The sequence below is a fragment of the Anguilla rostrata genome, chromosome 1 (genome assembly GCF_018555375.3).
Source record: "Anguilla rostrata isolate EN2019 chromosome 1, ASM1855537v3, whole genome shotgun sequence".
Taxonomy (NCBI): Eukaryota; Metazoa; Chordata; class Actinopteri; order Anguilliformes; family Anguillidae; genus Anguilla; species Anguilla rostrata.
Window position 1 is genome coordinate 1,114,579 of NC_057933.1, and position 20,422 is coordinate 1,135,000.

General features: G+C 49.1%; 1 long non-coding RNA gene across 1 annotated transcript in view; it reads left to right on the forward strand.

Annotated features, from left to right (window-relative positions):
• The first annotated feature begins 4,492 nt into the window (after nucleotides 1-4,492).
• LOC135257228 (uncharacterized) overlaps nucleotides 4,493-20,422 on the forward strand; it is a 19,026-nt gene continuing 3,096 nt past the window's right edge. The window contains exon 1 of the long non-coding RNA XR_010330622.1: nucleotides 4,493-4,708. This is a non-coding gene — a long non-coding RNA (uncharacterized LOC135257228). The remainder of the gene's footprint in view (nucleotides 4,709-20,422) is intronic.

Below are 20,422 nucleotides of genomic sequence, written 5' to 3' on the forward strand. Positions count from 1 at the left end.
TAACGCTCACCGTCTCACCCATAACCCTCACCCTCTCACCTTTAACGCTCACCGTCTCACCCATAACCCTCACCTTCTCACCTATAACCCTCACCCCCTCACCTATAAACCTCTCCCTCACCCTCTCACCTTTAACCCTCACCTTCTCACCTATTATCCTCACCCTCTCACCTTTAACGCTCACTGTCTCACCTATAAACCTCTCCCTCACCCTCTCACCTTTAACCCTCATCTTCTCACCTATAACCCTCACCCTCTCACCTTTAACGCTCACTGTCTCACCTATAAACCTCTCCCTCACCCTCTCACCTTTAACGCTCACTTTCTCACCTATAAACCTCTCCCTCACCCTCGCACCATTAAACCTCACCCTCTCCTCAACCCTTAATCTCATAATTGCATTGATAAATATTTGTTGTTAAGATGGGGTCTAACTGTTTAAAATGACTTCCCATGAATAATAAAGCGTTTTAATCAGAAACATCTTCTGTGTATGTCTTCACACGTGTTTCCAAACACACATAGATTATGAGTGTGTCAGGACATGAGTTCATCATAAACCATAATGCTGTCGTGACAGGTTGTAGACAGTGTTTTGCCAGGTGTATGACGGCTCTGTGATGTGTTTTTCAGGTGTATGACGGCTCTGTGATGTGTTTTTCAGGTGTATGACGGCTCTGTGATGTGTTTTTCAGGTGTATGACGGCTCTGTGTTTTGCCAGGTGTATGACGGCTCTGTGATGTGTTTTTCAGGTGTATGACGGCTCTGTGATGTGTTTTTCAGGTGTATGACGGCTCTGTGATGTGTTTTTCAGGTAACCTCTGTCCCAGCATGCATTGCAAGCGCCTCCCTGCCGATATTTGGCAGTGAAATCTGGTTAAAGGGAGAGAGTGAGCTGTGTGCCATTGTGATCATTCACTGCGCATATCTAATCTCTGCTAAAACTGACTCACGAACGACTTCACAAGGCAACGACTTTGCTTGGGGGAGGAGACAGGCATAAACGGCCTGGCGGTCCATGTATGCGCCCGTCGAATCCGGAGCGTAGGGCTCGCGGTGTCTGGAGCGTAGGGCTCGCGGTGCCCGGAGCGTAGGCCTGGCGGTGTCCGGAGCGTAGGGCTCGCCGTGTCTCAGTCGATTCAGACGAACTGAAGGATCGTGGGATGAACGTTTCGGCACACTTCAGTAACACCTCTGTGGCACACTGTACACTGGAGATAAGAGCAGCGCTTCCCTGCGACACGGCTGCTGTTTACACACGTCTTTAATACGCTGGAACTCTGTTCCTTCTTCCAGAGCTCCTGTTTGGGGAATTGTGTCCTCCTCTTCTTCTTCCTCTTCTTCTTCTGATGTGTGTTCAAAGGCTTCAGCTAAAGCTTAATGTTGAACGGATTTAGGAGCAAAAACAACCCACCCAAACAATAAAAGAATCCCCCTCACGCCCAAACTCCTCTCCCCCACTCTGGTGTCAGCTGAGGCAGCGCGAGGTGAGATCGCAGAAACTCTTCCACAGGACTCACGGCTTTCTGGTTTCATTTGTTTTCAACAACAAGCGCTGGAAAAAAAGAGAGAAAAAAAACCCCATTACAATTGCATCTCTCTCTCTCTCACTCTCTTTAAAAAAAAGAAAAAGAAAAGAAAGAAAGAAAAAAGCGCAAATGGAAAGTCCTCGCTAATACTGTCAGGGCACTGGAATGGAATTAAAAGGGAATTAAAGCCGAATGAACAGGAATAAAACGGCGCCGCAGTTCATTTGGCCCCTGTAAAGCTCGTGTTCAACAGCGCGGTTACAGCCCCCCCCCCCCGCCCCAGCCCCCCCCAGCCCACAGTCTACGGCTCTCTCTCCTCCATAATTTGCATTCCTCCGCCCCCCGTGCCCCGCAGTAAATATTTATAGAGAAAACTGGAACACAGCGATAAGGACGGAGGAGGGAAAAAGCCTTCAGATAACAGAGCTGGGGGTTTTACACAGAATACTTAATTAGGCCCCGTCTGTATCTCAGGGACAATGAGGCTTTCTGGGATGCTGGAGCTGGACTCTGTCATTAGCTTTCTTTTAATTCTAAAGGCGAAAGAGAATGTTTTAAAACCACCCCCGCCCCGCCACCTTCCCCCCAGCCTCCTTCATTCCCTCCCCGCATAGACCCCTTCTAGCATTTTCTTTTTGGCAATCGTGACAAAAATAAAAAATAAAAAAGTTTTTTGTTTCCAAGATAAAAAATTCAACGTATATTATTTTTGCCTTCTGTGTGTAAATGAATGATCGCAATCAGAAGGTGTGAGTGTTTTCTGATTGGCTGTCAGTTGTGGGTGGAGTCAGCAAGGGCAGGGGGGGGGAGGGGGGAGTGGGGGCTGTAGTCTTCAGGACTGCTCTGTCCAATCACAACATCAGGAGATGGGGCTTAAACTGCGCATCAACCATGGCCTGTGTCAGCTCTGACCCGTGATTCGCTCAGGGGTATCTGCACAAGTACAGCACAGCACAGCACTACACAGCACTACACAGCACACACAGCACACACAGCACAGCACAGCACACACAGCACAGCACAGCACAGCACAGCACAGCACACACAGCACTACACAGCTACAGCACAGCACAGCACAGCACACACAGCACTACACAGCTACAGCACACACAGCACTACACAGCTACAGCACAGCAGCACTCAGAGCACAGCTACAGCACAGACACACAGCACTACACAGCTACAGCACAGCACAGCACTCAGAGCACAGCTACAGCACAGCACAGCACTCAGAGCACAGCTACAGCACAGCACAGGGGTAATGAGGTTTGGTTACAAATAACAGTCCTGATGCTCCTCACTCACATCTCTGTGCTACCTGTACCTGCTATAAACTACCACAGAGTTTCAGTCTGTGTGGAGCGATCAAAGCAAACTACCACAGAGTTTCAGTCTGCGTGCAGCAGTCAAAGCAAACCACCCCAGAGTTTCAGTCAGAGAGAGGAGTGCACTGTGTCCGGATGGCGGAATGGCGGCTCCTCGTCAGGGAGGGCGATGAAGGCTCTTTAACACGGAGAACAATCCCACAGTGCTCTGCTGTCAGTGCGTATGCGAGTCACAGAGCAGACCGAACGTCTGCTGCAGAAACGCACACACAGCAGCTGCAGGGGTCTGCAGATTTATTTCTGATTTTTTAAACATTGTTTTTCTTTAATACTGATGGGGAAAGGAAATGTTAACTTTGCTTCCCACGGATGCATGAAAAATCAGCTGTGCTGTGAAAAAAATTTAAAAAACAAACAGAATGAAAAAGAACTGAGGACAATTGCTCATGAAAGTGCGTTTTGGAACATGGAGGCCTGTATCCCATCATGCCTTGCAGCGAGGTCTGATGGTGGCAGGACAAATGTGGCGTTCATCCAGGATCGCCTCAGAGTTTCTGAGTCAATTTCGCTCAGTCTCTCCAGCTGGAGACGTGGGCTGGGCGCAGATCGATGTCGGAAAACTGGGAACACCCGGAGTCTGTCCGTATCTGTCTCCTGAGTCAAATAGCTCTGATACCTAAGTCCAGGTAATTGATCTGCGGGCAATCTTAAATATTACCAATATTATTTTATAGGCTCGTATAGTTTAGCGCTTGGTTATTTTTCAGCTGGGAGCTGGCGGTTCAGTGGGAGTGGTTTTACTGTGGACAGACCCCAGGGTGGAACACAATCCGGCATTGCAGCAAACTGCTAACGCTGTGCGTCCTGGAGAAATAAGCATTCATCTTAATAAGGCCAACACAGGGGGACTAAAGTAAAGACGAAATCTCGTACTCTCTCTCTTTTTCTTTTGTTCATTCCCCAATCTCTCCTTCATCTTTTATTCATTCTGCTTACACGCTTTATTCACTTGCTCCCTTTCTTTTGTTCTCAGACTTTATGTCCCCCCTTTCTCTTTTCTTCTCTCTGGCTTCCTCCTCTCTTCTTCCTCTTCTCATCCTCTCTCTTTCTCCCCTCTCTCCGGTCACTGTTGGAGCTGTCGTTTTCCCGCTCTCAGCTGTGAAAGGTAGCATATGGTGAGCAGGATCATACAGATGGTGGAGCAAGCAGTGTGAGAGATAGAGAGAGGGCGTGTGTGTGTGTGTGTGTATGAACGTCTGTGTGCTGTGTGTGAGTGTGTGTGCATGTGTGCATCTGTGTGTGTGTGTATTAGAGAGGGTGTGTATGTATGAGTGGCTGTTATGTGACATTGCCACAGACTGAAGCTAAATGTTTTATGTTCTATCATAGTGAATAATATATAATATTATGTTCTGTTATATATTTTATGTTCTATTATAGCCTTAGAAAAAAATAATCTGTGTACAGGTAAATGGGTCAATGAGATAAATGAGTCATTGTGAAACATGGAAAGGTGTGTGTGCGTCCGATACTGGGGTGCAGACCGGATCCATTTTACTGCTTAACCAGGCAAACTTTAAATAGGCACTGGCCCCTTTAAGGAGGGGTTACCCTCCCAAAATGGCTGCCTGAGAGGAAGTGGGGTGCAGGAAGTGATGGAGGTAGGACAGGAGGAGGGGGAGTGGCTGATGGTGAATGTGTTTGGCATGGTGGAAAGTTTGTGGAGAAACTGGAGGGTTCTACACGGCATCCTGCTTGGATCAGATGTGTGGTGACATGTTAAGTTACGGCAGTTGGAAGGAAAAGACCCCGAGCACTTATTAATACAAAGGAATTAGCCGGGAAAGTACCAGGTAAGTTTCCAAGGCGGGTAAGTTCTTTCCTCTCTTCTCCAACGTCCACAAAAGGGTGTCCACTCTGTGGAAAGGTGCAGGTAAGGTACAGGTAAGCCTCATTTCCTTGAGGCTTACTTGTACCTTACCACAGAGTGGACACCCTTTCGTTGACGTTGGACTTTGTTAGCGTACGGTGTTGGGTTGTATGTAGCGGGTGCACCTTGTAAAAAATACATTGTTTTCATGAGTATCTATGTACTGTGTTGGTGATTTGTTAAGCAGGGCCCTCACATGCTATGGTTTTATACACAGTGGCTCTCTGGATTTATATGTGTTGCCGTTCTCGTTGTGTTAGTGTTAATCAGTTAATCAGTTTAACCTTCAGGGTCCAAGTTGAACTATGCGGTTGTTCCCTGTACTTGGACCGGTACTTCTCTCTAGGGGTTTCGTCATTCTTGTTCCTGGTTATGGTTATACACTTTGTTGTACGTCGCTCTGGATAAGAGCGTCTGCCAAATGCCTGTAATGTAATGTAATGTGTGTATGTGTGTTAGAGGGTTCTCTAACACCAAAAGTATGCATATTTTCCATATTTCTAAAATCCATATTTTTCCACAATTTGGTCACTTTATTGTTAGCTGGTTTATACAGGATTTAGATTGAAAGGGAAGTTCTCAGCATTTACAGAGATGCCCCTGAAAGACCCACATGTGTGTTCTGCGTTTTGAAAGTTTCATATTTGTGCTTTATTGTTTTATGTTGGGCTTTTTTTTTTGCTTGGCTGCGAAATGAATTGCCTGTCAGGTATAATAAAGATTTAGTTATGGATTGGCAGGCTGATTGCGTTTGCAGTACACACAAGGAACTCACTGAAAAGTTGAAAGTGGTCTTTTCAGAGCTGCAGGTTGTCTATTAACAGACTCTCTAAGGCTGGAGTCTCTCCCGCACGAAAGCGCTGACTGGCTGCATGTTCCCGCCGGCAGGTGGCTGATGGGAACGAACGCAGCGTCGATGGCGCACGCAGCCAATCACGACGGGCAGATTGATTTCCTTCGCTCACTCTGGCTGACCGCAGGCCCGCAGGTCTGCAGATAAAGATCAAGTGGCGGCCATTTTGCATAGAAATGATCTTTATTACCTCTATTATTACCGCTATTCTGTGAAATAATACGGTCTCTTCTCTCTGCTAAGGCCCTGTGTGTCTCTCTAAGGCCCTGTGTGTCCCTCTCTAAGCGCTGTGGCTGCAGTAGAGGTGAGCGCTGTGTCTCAGGGTGAGCGCTGTGTGTGTCTCAGGGTGAGAGCTGTGGCTGCAGTAGAGGTGAGCGCTGTGTCCGCAGTAGAGGTGAGTGCTGTGGCTGCAGTAGAGGTAAGCGCTGTGGCTGCAGTAGAGGTAAGCGCTGTGTCTCAGGGTAAGCGCTGTGGCTGCAGTAGAGGTGAGCGCTGTGGCTGCAGTAGAGGTGAGCTGTGGCTGCAGCAGAGGTGAGCGCTGTGGCTGCAGTAGAGGTGAGCTGTGGCTGCAGTAGAGGTGAGCTGTGGCTGCAGCAGAGGTGAGCGCTGTGGCTGCAGTAGAGGTGAGCGCTGTGTCTCAGGGTAAGCGCTGTGGTTGCAGTAGAGGTGAGCGCTGTGGCTGCAGTAGAGGTGAGCTGTGGCTGCAGTAGAGGTGAGCGCTGTGTCTCAGGGTAAGCGCTGTGGCTGCAGTAGAGGTGAGCGCTGTGTCTCAGGGTAAGTGCTGTGTCTCAGGGTAAGCGCTGTGGCTGCAGTAGAGGTGAGCGCTGTGTCTCAGGGTAAGCGCTGTGGCTGCAGTAGAGGTGAGCGCTGTGGCTGCAGTAGAGGTGAGCTGTGGCTGCAGTAGAGGTGAGCGCTGTGGCTGCAGTAGAGGTGAGCTGTGTGGCTGCAGTAGAGGTGAGCGCTGTGGATGCAGTAGAGGTGAGCGCTGTGTCTCAGGGTAAGCGCTGTGGCTGCAGTAGAGGTGAGCTGTGTGGCTGCAGTAGAGGTGAGCGCTGTGGATGCAGTAGAGGTGAGCGCTGTGTCTCAGGGTAAGCGCTGTGGCTGCAGTAGAGGTGAGCGCTGTGGCTGCAGTAGAGGTGAGTGCTGTGTGTCTCAGGGTGAGCGCTGTGGCTGCAGTAGAGGTGAGCGCTGTGGCTGCAGTAGAGGTGAGCGCTGTGTCTCAGGGTGAGCGCTGCGGCTGCAGTAGAGGTGAGCGCTGTGGCTGCAGCAGAGGTGAGCTGTGGCTGCAGCAGAGGTGAGCGCTGTGGCTGCAGTAGAGGTGAGCGCTGTGTGTCTCAGGGTAAGCGCTGTGGCTGCAGTAGAGGTGAGCGCTGTGTCAGGGTGAGCGCTGCGGCTGCAGTAGAGGTGAGCGCTGTGGCTGCAGCAGAAGTGAGCGCTGTGGCTGCAGTAGAGGTGAGCGCTGTGGCTGCAGTAGAGGTGAGCGCTGTGTCTCAGGGTGAGCGCTGCGGCTGCAGTAGAGGTGAGCGCTGTGGCTGCAGCAGAGGTGAGCGCTGTGGCTGCAGTAGAGGTGAGCGCTGTGGCTGCAGCAGAGGTGAGCGCTGTGGCTGCAGTAGAGGTGAGCTGTGGCTGCAGCAGAGGTGAGCGCTGTGGCTGCAGTAGAGGTGAGCGCTGTGTGTCTCAGGGTAAGCGCCGTGGCTGCAGTAGAGGTGAGCGCTGTGTCTCAGGGTAATCGCTGTGGCTGCAGTAGATGTGAGCGCTGTGTCTCAGGGTGAGCGCTGTGGCTGCAGTAGAGGTGAGCGCTGTGGATGCAGTAGAGGTGAGCGCTGTGTCTCAGGGTAAGTGCTGTGGCTGCAGTAGAGGTGAGTGCTGTGTGTCTCAGGGTGAGCGCTGTGGCTGCAGTAGAGGTGAGCGCTGTGGCTGCAGTAGAGGTGAGCGCTGTGTGTCTCAGGGTAAGCGCTGTGGCTGCAGTAGAGGTGAGCGCTGTGTCTCAGGGTAATCGTGTGGCTGCAGTAGAGGTGAGCGCTGTGGCTGCAGTAGAGGTGAGCGCTGTGTCTCAGGGTGAGCGCTGTGGCTGCAGTAGAGGTGAGTGCTGTGTGTCTCAGGGTGAGCGCTGTGGCTGCAGTAGAGGTGAGCGCTGTGGCTGCAGTAGAGGTGAGCGCTGTGTGTCTCAGGGTAAGCGCTGTGGCTGCAGTAGAGGTGAGCGCTGTGTCTCAGGGTAATCGTGTGGCTGCAGTAGAGGTGAGCGCTGTGGCTGCAGTAGAGGTGAGCGCTGTGTCTCAGGGTGAGCGCTGTGGCTGCAGTAGAGGTGAGCGCTGTGTCTCAGGGTGAGCGCTGCGGCTGCAGTAGAGGTGAGGCCTCCTGCAGCTCTGAGGCTCAGGCTCTCTGTGGCGGCGCAGCTCCTGGCTCGTTGCGCGGCTGATGGGTATTGATTAAAGAGGCGGGTTTATTACGGTGTGAGAGCGGCCGGCGGTGCAGCCCCGGCGGACGTGGCGGTTAACCCCGGCCTGCACTTCCTGCTCTCGCGGTCGGGCGCTCGGGCGGGTGGCGGCGGTAAACGCGGAGGTGAAATGGGTTTGCTCCCAATAAAAGGAAAGACACATAACGGCTCCACCTCGTTTCGCCGAGGTGATCAATCTTCTTCCTTCCTGCCACTCTCCGCGCTCACAGCCATTGGGGGAGAAAAATCGCTGGCATCACGAGCAGCTGCCTGTAACTCCCTTCCCCCCGCACGCCCCCGTTTGGGGAAACAGCCTGTCAGGAGAGATGTTTGGGTTTGATATCTAGGAGGAGTTATAGTGGTCGTAGTGTATTTGGAGATCCAGTGGGATTTCCATGTATGACTGTAGTGTTACAGTATGTTGAGAGAACTGAACTTGATATCTTAGAGGTTGCATGTTCGAATCCCTGCTTCTGTACCCTTGAGCTGTGTAAATCTCCAGCGGTATAAAGGAACGTGTGTGAGTAAAGCTGGATAAGAGTGTCTGCTGATGTACAGGTGTGATGCAGACCTGTGAGTATCCGTGTGTGTGTACAGGTGTGATATAGAGCACTGTATGAGTTATAGCGGTACGTGTGTTGGTTGGCTGGTTACAGGTGTGATATAGAGCTGGTGTGTGTGTACAGGTGTGATATAGAGCCTTATAGAGCTGTGTGTGTGGGTGTGAATGGCTGTGTGTGACAGTATAGAGCCTTATAGAGCTGTGTGTGTGTGTACAGGTGTGATATAGAGCTGTGTGTGTGTACAGGTGTGATATAGAGCCTTATAGAGCTGTGTGTGTGTGTACAGGTGTGATATAGAGCTGTGTGTGTGTACAGGTGTGATATAGAGCGTGTGACAGTGTGATAGAGCCTAGAGCTGTGTGTGTGTACAGGTGTGATATAGAGCCGTGTATATAGAGCTAGTGTGTGTGTGTACAGGTGTGATATAGAGCTGTGTTGTACATTATAGAGCCTTAAGTGTGTGTGTACAGGTGTGATATAGAGCTGTGTGTGTGTGTACAGGTGTGATATAGAGCTGTGTGTGTGTACATGTGTGATATAGAGCTGTGTGTGTGTGTACAGGTGTGATATAGAGCCTTATAGAGCTGTGTGTGTGTGTACAGGTGTGATATAGAGCTGTGTGTGTGTGTACAGGTGTGATATAGAGCCTTATAGAGCTGTGTGTGTGTACAGGTGTGATATAGAGCCTTATAGAGCTGTGTGTGTGTACAGGTGTGATATAGAGCTGTGTGTGTGTACAGGTGTGATATAGAGCCTTATAGAGCTGTGTGTGTGTGTACAGGTGTGATATAGAGCCTTATAGAGCTGTGTGTGTGTGTACAGGTGTGATATAGAGCTTGATATAGAGCTGTGTGTGGTGTACAGGTGTGTATAGAGCCTTATAGAGCTGGTGTGTACAGTGTGATATAGAGCTATAGAGTGTGTGTGTGTACAGGTGTGATGATATAGAGCTAAGGTGTGTGTGTACAGGTGTGATATAGAGCAGTATACCTAGAGCTGTGTGTGTGTGTACAGGTGTATAGAGGTGGACGGTATAGTAAGCGTTCTTGATAAGAGCTGGTGTGTGTGTGTACAGGTGTGATATAGAGCCTTATAGAGCTGTGTGTGTGTGTACAGGTGTGATATAGAGCCGTTATATAGAGCTTGGTGTGTGTTTTACAGGTGTGATATAGAGCCTATAGGTGTGTGTGTACAGGTGTGATATAGATGTGTGTGTACAGGTGTGATATAGAGCTGTGTGTGTGTGTACAGGTGTGATATAGAGCTGTGTGTGTGTACAGGTGTGATATAGAGCCTTACAGAGCTGTGTGTTTGCAGTGTTTGTATATCCCTGCACAGCTGCACAGAGGTTGCTTTAGTCTGCAGTAAATGTCAGAGGCCCAGGAGGCTCTGGGTCTGCCAGACACACGGCGTTTATGTCCTAATCTGCCCAAATGGCTGCTCCCCTGGGACCTGCTGCTGGGGGGCGCTACGCCTGGGGCGGGGGGGCAGTACCAGCTGTGCAATAACGGAGCAATAATGGAGTGGGGTGAGGGGTGGGGGGGGCTGGGGGAAGGAATAATCAAACACACACAAGCACGCTAACACACAAACACACACACACTCTCACCCATTACATTACATTACATTACAGGCATTTGGCAGACGCTCTTATCCAGAGCGACGTACAAAGTGTATAACCATAACCAGGAACAAGTATGACGAAACCCCTAGAGAGAAGTACCGGTCCAAGTGCAGGGAACAACCGCATAGTTCAACTTGGAACCCAAGTACACACACACAATATCTGAGACCTGCACACACACCCTAGCCCTCTCTCTGTAATGTCACATTATCAATCTTAATGAGGAGTATTACAGGAGTGTGTTTGGAGCGTCATGGTAACTGGGCTTGGCCAATCGTGTGCTCCGCTCTCTCTGACTGGTTTTCAAGGGCCTTTCACAGAGCCAGGCTATTGTGGGTTGGCAGAGAGGATTGTGGGATTGTGGAGAAGTGGGGGTAAGGAATTCTGTGGGTTAGCAGAGAGGATTGTGGGATTGAGGAGAAGTGGTGGTAAGGCATTCTGTGGGTTGGCAGAGAGGATTGTGGTATTGAGGAGAAGTGGCAGTAAGGCATTCTGGGTAACGGTGCAATGACCCACTTGGGCTGTGTCTTTCAGCCCCTGACTCTGCCCCATTTTCGGTGTCCAGAATGCCTGGGGACACGGGTCAGGGGAAAACGGCCTTCTGGGTAACTGGCCCGGTCCGAGCCGGCAGACATACTGGGGTGCCAGCTCGGCTCAGCAGGCGTTTGTTTGGGGGCTCGTGCCTGGGGGTGTGGCATGGGGTATTTCCACTTCCTGTGAGCCTGAAACTCAGCCCCACAAGTGAAGATGGTGTTCCATGTTGTCTGAAACTCAGGCGCCCCCCCCCCCCCCCCCCCCCCCCAGTGAAGATGCAGTTCTATGCTGCCTAACGCCCCAGCAGAGGAGCAGCACTGCTTCACCTGCTCCTGCAGTATCAGCCTGATAATGAGCTCCTCACACAGACAGAGACTAATGGGAGCTGGCTGCTTATCTTACAGCGGGGGGTACAGCCAGAGGGGAGGGGAGGAGAGGGGAGAGGAGGAGAAGAGAAGGGGAGAAGGGGCGGGGAGGGGGAAGAGTGGAGCACTCTCACAATGGCTGTGTTCTACCTGGCCCCATCTCTGCCCCACCCTGAACATGCCCCACCCTGCCCCACCCTGAACATGCCCTGGTGAAAATGTCAGGGTGAAGGACACTCCTGGAGGAGTCACAAGGCTCAGACATACGGTATCCATGGTGAGAAGGGGAGGGGGAGGAGGGGGGCGGGTGTAGGACCGAGAAATAATGAAAGCAATAAAAAAAAAGTAAAAATCGATCGTGGTACTCACTTCAAACTTAATCCTTCCTGCCGTCCCGTAAAAGCATGACTTTTAAACACCCCCCCCCCCCCCAAGTAATGATATCTCTGCACCTTCAATCAGATGCTGAGCACTGGAGAATTCATTCAGGCGAGTAATCCCTTTTTTCCTGAGCACGGCGCTCGTTCTCGGACACGTCCGCATGCAGACCCCGCGCTCCGCTCCGCAGCCTGTCTCAGAGCCCTACCTGTACGCGCGGGACCACGGGCCTGTCTCAGAGCCCTACCTGTACGCGCGGGACCACGGCGGAAATCAGACACGGGCCAGATCCCCAGCCGTGTTTTTAAAAATGGGCTTTCAGTTCTAATGAAACTTGTGTTTGGTAAGACGGGTGATCTCCGCTGACCATGCTGTATGTTAGCTCTCTGAACACGCTCTATGTTAGCATGTTAGCGCCCTGAACACGTTGTATGTTAGCTCTCTGAACATGCTGTATGTTAGCGCACTGAACACGCTGTATGTTAGCGCACTGAACACGCTGTATGTTAGCGCTCTGAACATGCTGTATGTTAGCGCACTGAACACGCTGTATGTTAGCGCACTGAACACGCTGTATGTTAGCGCTCTGAACACGCTGTATGTTAGCTCTCTGAACACGCTGTATGTTAGCTCTCTGAACACGCTGTATGTTAGCGCACTGAACACACTGTATGTTAGCGCTCTGAACACGCTGTATGTTAGCTCCCTGAACACGCTGTATGTTAGCGCACTGAACACGCTGTATGTTAGCGCTCTGAACATGCTGTATGTTAGCGCACTGAACACGCTGTATGTTAGCACACTGAACACGCTGTATGTTAGCGCACTGAACACGCTGTATGTTAGCGCTCTGAACACGCTGTATGTTAGCGCTCTGAACACGCTGTATGTTAGTGGGATGTTAGCGGAATGTGGGATGCAAGAGTTGAAGAGTCTAACGGCTCCTTTCCCGCACAGCTTCCTAAAAGAGCCACCATTCCTGCTTCCACACTCTCCCTGTCTCCCAGCTTTCCTTACGGGAAGCTGATTAGGTGACATCACGCTACACGGGCTGCAGTAGCAGCGCACGGGCGTACAGAAAAACCCGCCTTTCAGCGCAGAGCCGGAGAGGAGCTTCAGAGCTACGGCGCATTAGCATATTAATATCGCACCAGTCAGCGTCGGCAGCTGCCAGCTCCCCGAACCATTTGTCTTATTAGCATCTGCCAGGCGTAGCGCTGTCGGGCTCGAGGACGCCGGGATTTATCCTCCGCTCTCCAGCAAAGCGTCGCGTGTCGCTCTTTTTTTAACGGCCTAATTGCCGTCTGATAAATGTTGTCCTTAACTGCCAGGCCGCGCGGCGGCATTCCTTCCGTAATTATAACGGATGAAACGCTGCGTCTGCCGCGGCCTCCCGGTGCCGGCGTGTTCCGCGATCGGGGACCGGGCTGACCTTTCACGGAGGCTGCCGGCTGCTGCGCATCCCAGAATGCACTGCTGCTCCCGGGCGCTCTGTGGATTCACGAGGCCACGCCAGACTCTCAGCGCCGCACATCTTAGCGAACGCTCTGCCCCCCCCACCCCCACCACCCAGTGCAACCCCAAGCGTTCATATTCGCTGCATCTTCTGAAAGTTAATTAAGGGGCGGGATCTATGAAAGTAATATGCCACTGGACATTTTGCACTGTAATGTAGGATGGGAAACTTTACCTGCCAGTAGTGTCCTGTAGTTCAGATGCAGAGACGGGAAGACATTGGGAAGGATGATGTGCTCACCGGGTCTGAGTATGTGCTTTGTCTGAAGGCTGTGTGTTTATCAGGTGTTTTAGTGTTATGCTATAACATTAGCCTCCCCCTCATCCCATCCTTCCCCGATAAAATAAACCCTCCTCTAATCAATTCATAACTATATAAACAGATAATTTGGAATTGCAGTACAGGATAGTAGGCAAAACTTTATATCGCACAAGCCCTTTAAAATGGATCGACCAATTTCATGATTTTTATGATACCAGAGGGATCGCACTTTTATTGGCTAACAACAGGAAACCGTATTGATTTCAAATTAATTGAGGCATTGCCAGTACAAGAAAAGAGAAGCAGAAACGATTGGCCAGTGGAAGGGACTGGTAAAATCCCAGTGTCTGACTGTTAGCGAATAAAACAGTAGTAAGATCAAGGGCAATAAATCTCCATCTCTCTCAACTGAGAATAAATACAAAATAGAAGCATGTTTCATTACCCCCACTCAACAGTAAATAATTAAATAATAATCACTGTAAACAGCCAGCAGCATAATCAGAACAACACAATATCTTTCTTATTCCTTATTCCTTAATGTATTTAGTACAAGTGACAGCAGTAATCCAAATTTTTAATCCAGACTAATGCTTACAATTTCATCATCTCTAAATAAATTATCTTTCTGATGTGAATTAAACTGGCAGGCCTCAGGGAGCCATCTGGTCCAGGTTAGGGCTGGGGTTAGTTCAGGATGAGGATATCAGCACTGCAAGGTCAGGATGAGGATATCAGCTCTGCAAAGTCAGGATGAGGATATCATGGTCAGGATGAGGATATCAAAGTCAGGATGAGGATATCAGCACTGCAAGGTCAGGATGAGGATATCAGCACTGCAAGGTCAGGATGAGGATATCAGCACTGCAAGGTCAGGATGAGGATATCAGCACTGCAAGGTCAGGATGAGGATATCAGCACTGCAAGGTCAGGATGAGGATATCAGCACTGCAAGATCAGGATGAGGATATCAGCACTGCAAGGTCAGGATGAGGATATCAGTCTGTTGCCTGTCTTTCTTGTGACTTAAAAATACCGTTCCAGTGAGATCCAGGAAAGCATTTGCCCCTAGCATTTTGGGAATGTCCTGGAAACAAAACATTATAAGCAGGGACAATAAATACATTATAGTCCAATGCTTGCACCGGCAATTCCCATCAGGCAGTTGTATTATTAGATTTTTTTCCTGTGGTTGTGTTTTGTTAAATAAAGGAAAGGGTGAAATAAAGCATTCACATTTTTGTTGTCTGACACCAGAGAACAGAAGCACTGACGAATCCGTGAACCCAGTGTTCAATACTGCATGTACAATACATCACGTACAGAATATCATGAAATATTAAATATTACAGCAGGTTGGGTGGCTTTGGGCTGTTGAGTACGCTGCAATATTCTCTCCGCTTCACGGTTTTACCATCCAAAATGCCCAGTCGCGCTCAGAGAGACAGGGGCAGCCTTGTACTTCACAACACGAACATCGACCACAAGTCTCCCTACAGGCAGCATCACAGCATTGTTTATCTTCCAGACGCTCTCCTGAAAACCCTTCTTATCCGGAGGCTTTCTCAATCCCACACTGCACTGCTCTCTTGGAATATTCACATTCATTAAATAGTCAAATCATAATTAAATCAGTCAAAAATCAGTATGTACTCAGATCCAAGAGAGATACAGAACAGAAAGAGAAAAGAGTGATAGGGAGGAGGAGAGCGATTGAGAGAGAGAGAGAGAGAGGGAGGAGTGTTGGTCTTTGTAAAGTGTATATCAGAGAGGTTTCATCAGTCGCTGGTGGAGACTGGCAGAAACACCAATAAGCGTATTGATCAGGTTCTCTGCGGTCTTTGTGGTGATGATTTTATTGAGAGAGAGTGTTCAATAACACTCTGCCCTTTATGGATTCTTTCTGCTCTCAACAGTATCCAGCCACATCGACGGTTTTTTATTAAATTAATGTAAATTATGTTTTATGTGCTTCATAAAGTGTAAATTCTATGACTGATCCAAAGCCTGACACCAAACCCTGTAAGACAGGGGACATTTTTATGAGTTCCTGAAACCCTTCACCCACCAAACTCTTCAACAAACTTTCTGATTGTAAATTTTGGCACCATGTCTCAATAGTCCTCAGTCCTAAGCCTTGTACTGCTTAGATAAATTCTGCAATTAATTCCTTTTATATATTAATATTGCTTTTATATATTCATATTGCGTCACTGTTGTGTGAGAGCATGTATGTGCTGAGCTATTCGTTGGTTATGTCGAGGGGTGACATTAATAAATTAAACTCACTGACTTGCATACTTACGCGATTGTAGCTGGCGCTCACAGACCCGGCTGAGATCATAGTTCGTTCCCACGGTAACTCAACACACATTATTCAAACCCTGCATGCTCCCGTAGGGCTGGGAAAGTAACCGAGGACATTAGCAGTTTGACACTGATACTTGCGTTGATGTGTAACGCCTGCAGTCTCATGCCAGTGGGTAATTTCCCAGGATGCATTGCCCGCCACTGATGTGTGCTGCCAGGGAATTAGCAGTCCGCCAAATCCCGCGTAGGCGGAGAATAATAAGCTCAACAAATGAAATACACTTTTAAACGGTTCAGTTGTCAGTGTGTATGTGTATAGTATATTGAATCAGCTCTTCCCAATATCACATTCCACGCTTTGATTGCGTTTGCATTCAAATAGTAATCACATTTCACTGTTTACAAACACGGCGAGGGCACTGTTTTCATTTCTGCGGTGTTACTTCACATTATTCTCCCAGGGCCTGTAGCAACAAGAGGTAATTACTCATCCTGACTCATTAAAGTCCACTCCGGGCCCGGATATCTCCTGTTCCGCGCGATTCAGAGTTATTATATTAGCAGGGTACGGTCGTCAAGATAAAGCCTGCATTAATGTTACTGAACAGGGCGTCTGCTGTTGATGGTTGCAGGATAATGCTGCATAAGCTCCAGGTTATTTTGTGACTGAAGTGACTTCTGCATCACCAAAAAAAAAAAAAAAAAAAGAATTTCAAGAAAAAAATACAATTAACTAAACTAATTTTAAATTGTATATTTGAACTAGTAATAATATTAAAACTTTGACTGAAACTTCCATTAAAATAGAACTAGTCGAGTAATAACATTTTTCAACATTAATTAAAATAAAATTGAATAGTCCCTCCATTATCTGCACATAAAACCCCCCTCAAATAATTATTTGTTGAAATAACAAATTTGTTGACACTGCTCCCCAGAATCCGGGCATGCACTGGCGTGTTGGGTAGACCGTAGTTTTTGATGACACTGAGCTTAAAAGGGTCTGTGGATGTTCCTGAGTAACCTCGTCATTATACTGGGAAAGAGACGTTGCTGTTGAGGTTTCAAGCTTTGAGCACCACAGATGGCCCCACTGAGGACCGCTGTGTCAGCGGATATCTACAAAACCCATCAAATCTCAGCGAAGCTGTCTGGACGGATAGGCAGCACTCTGGGTAAGTGGAAATATGGCTTTATTTGATTTTTTAAGTTACCAAGAGCTAATGAGATGTGTGCATCAGTATGATCAGTGCTGCATGTGTGGATGCAGGCATTCAAACACACACCCACACACCCACACACACACACATACATACACACGCGCACACGCGCACACGCACACGCACACACATGCACAGTGTGGTTAGTATCTATATTGATGGCTCAGTTAGCATCACTTGTATGTTTAGTATGTTTACCATGCACACATATGCTCATCTGCATATCAACGAGAATACGCTGCCTGTTACTGGTGAGACTAACTAATGTGGTTGTTCTGCCCTTCCAGAACAAAGCCCTGGCTGAACTGCCTTACGCACTTTAATGCTGCGTTCAGCCTTTGTGTGAACGGGCCCAGAAAGTGGAGCCAGACACAGAGTTTTGCTGCTACAGCATCTCTGCTAGGACACACGACTGTGAGGCCTGTAAACAAGCGGCAGCCATTACACGAGCCGTCTTCCTCCGCGCGGTCTTCTGCAGGAAGGCGAATTACAGTGTGATAACAGAGCTGTTCGGTAGATAAGGGTTTCAGCCCAACAGCGTGTTTTATAGAGGACACGCTGAAGCCTTTTAAATGCCTGTTGCAATGAATGCCTGGATTGCAATCTACATGCTTCCCCCGAACATCGATTTACAATTGTGTCTTTTTCTCTTCAGAAGCACCGCTCAGCAAAGTCATTTCGGTGATGGCTGCCTTCAATGAATTTAAACCTGTGGGATTTACATGCAATATTGGGGTGCATATAAACCAGCTCTATGCCATGTTATAAACCAGCTCTATGTCATCTCATAAACCAGCTCTATGCCATGTTATAAAGCAGCTCTATGCCGTGTTATAAACCAGCTCTATGCCACTTTCTAAACCAGCTCTATGCCATGTTCTAAACCAGCTCTATGCCATGTTATTAAACAGCTCTATGCCATGTTCTAAACCAGCTCTATGCCATGTTATAAACCAGCTCTATGCCATGTTATAAACCAGCTCTATGCCATGTTATAAACCAGCTCTATGCCATATTCTAAAGCAGCTCTATGTCATGTTATAAAGTTGCTCAGTACTCTCTGAAATGCAGCTGCATGACTTCACTTTATGCTATATATGAGTATTATTAAAAATCATCTCCATTTTTCAGTTTGAAATATGATCATGAATGGAATAGTAGTTAATTTAAAACAGCATGTGAGTAGAGTCTGTGTAATGTGATATAATAATAAGCTAGTCTTGGAAATTTCCCTGGAAGTGATATTTTTGTGGTGATTTGCACTTTTTATGATAGTTATATCTGTAAATATGCAGATGCTAAACTTTATGACCATTTTAGGAAGCAGGACACTGGCGTCGGGTGGTCACGGGCGTCCTGAGAACAGGCGTGAGCGGCAGAACAAACACCTGTGTTTGATTTAATCGCTCGCTCTGTGTCTCTCTCCACTGCCTGCGGGAGCCCCCTGTGATCCCGCAGCGATGACACGCGCTCGCGCGGCTGCCACGCATCACGCTGAATTTACCCGCGCGTATTTCACCCCCCCCCGCCCCCCGCCCCCCGCCCCCGCCCCCCGGGGACGTTTTTACAGCTCTTAGAGGCGCTGCGAGCCGCGCGCCTGCATAATGAAGCCCTCTGTTTGCTGTAAAGTTGTGCGCTCTGCTCCGTGGGGGTCATTAAGCAGGCAGCGGCAGTAAAAGAGCACGCGCTGCGCCCCCAACGCCGAATTAAAATGCAAATGGGGCCTAATAGGCGAGCCCAGCTCTCCATAGGCCGATATAACATTACCCAAACAGGTAATACGCACCGCGCGTCGGGCACCGCTCCATACCAACACGCCCAGCCCCCCACCCAGGGGGACGGCCAGGCTATAAGATCCAGATGATAGCACTCGTATTTGCATGGCCTAGACCGCTTTGTGCTAATGTTTGTGTGTGCGTGTGTGCGCCTGGGTGAGTGTGTGTGTGTGCCTGGGTGAGTGTGTGCCTATGTGCGTGTGTGCCTGGGTGTGTGTGTGTGCCTGTGTGTGTGCCTGTGTGTGTGTATGTGTGTGTGAGCGTGTGTGAGGGCCTGTGTGTGTCTGTGTGTGTGTGTGTGTGTGTGTGTGTGTGTGGGGGGGTGTGTGTGTGTGCCTGTGTATGCCTGTGTGTGTGTATGGGTGTGTGAGCGTGTGTGAGAGCCTGTGTGTGTCAGTGCCTGGGTGTGTGTGTGTGTGTGTGTGTGTGTGTGTGTGTGTGTGCGTGTGTGAGCGAGCCTGTGTGTCCCCGTATTTGTGTGTGTTTGTGTGTGTGTGTGTGTGTGTGTGTGTGGGTGGGGGGGTGGGGGGGTGTGCAATATAACTGCAGCACAAACACACTCCACACTACATTTCCTGACATTTGCCACTTAGTGGCTGAAATGGATGCTGGATGTTTAGTTGTACCCCTCAGCTTCTGCAGGGGCAGAGAACACAAAAAAGGGTTTGCAGGTGACACTAGGCTGTACATGGGTTTAGGGTTTGATGCCATGCTCTTGATAAAGGTATAGATTCTTTCCAATCATCTATCTTAAAATAGATGAAGTTTCAAACCACACCACCTTCATACTCTCTACGCTAACTGCCATACACCCTGTGCTAGCCACCATACACCCTGTGCTAGCCACCATACACCCTGTGCTAGCCATCATACACCCTGTGCTAGCCATCATACACACTGTGCTAGCCATCATACACCCTGTGCTAGCCATCATACACCCTGTGCTAGCCATCATACACCCTGTGCTAGCCATCATACACCCTGCCTGTGCTAGCCATCATACACCCTGCCTGTGCTAGCCATCATACACACTGTGCTACCGTGTCTCACGTGACACAGTCAGTTAAACTCTCTAAAACGCTCCCTGCAGCAGAGTCCCAGTGCAGTGTGCAGTCACCCCCCCCCCCCCACACCCCCCACACCCCCCCCCCCATACACCCCCCCGGGAGGCCTGACTCCTCATAACTCCTAATGAACTTAACTCATTATACTGGCCTGTCATCTGCTGTGATTCATTCCCTGCCTGTGTGCACTGCATGAATCAGAGAGAGAGAGAGGGGACGAGAGAGAGGGGAAGAGGGAAAGAGAGAGAGGTGGAGGGAGAGAGAGAGAGGGGACGAGAGAGAGGGAGAGAGAGAGAGAGAGAGAGAGAGAGAGAGGGAGAGGGAGAGGGGAAGAGGGAAAGAGAGAGAGGTGGAGGGAGAGAGGTGGAGAGAGGGAGAAAGAGAGAGGGAGAGGGGAAGAGGGAAAGAGAGAGAGGTGGAGGGAGAGAGAGGCGGAGAGAGGGAGAAAGAGAGGGAGAGAGGGAGAGGGGAAGAGAAAGAGAGAGAATGGGGAGGGAAAGATAAAGAGAGTCAGAGAAAGAGAATTAAAATGTGGGGGAGAACAAAATATAGATAGAGAGAGACAAAGTGATACTGGATAAAAGAAAGAGAATCCTAAAATCCTTGAAAGTGTGAAAAAAGAAAAGAGGGAGGAGGGAGGATTGGTACTTTCAGGAGCTGATAAGGTGGTGCAGAATGTGGTCGTTATGGAGAGACTGACTTTATGAGCCTTCAAAAAATGAACTGAAAATCACTTG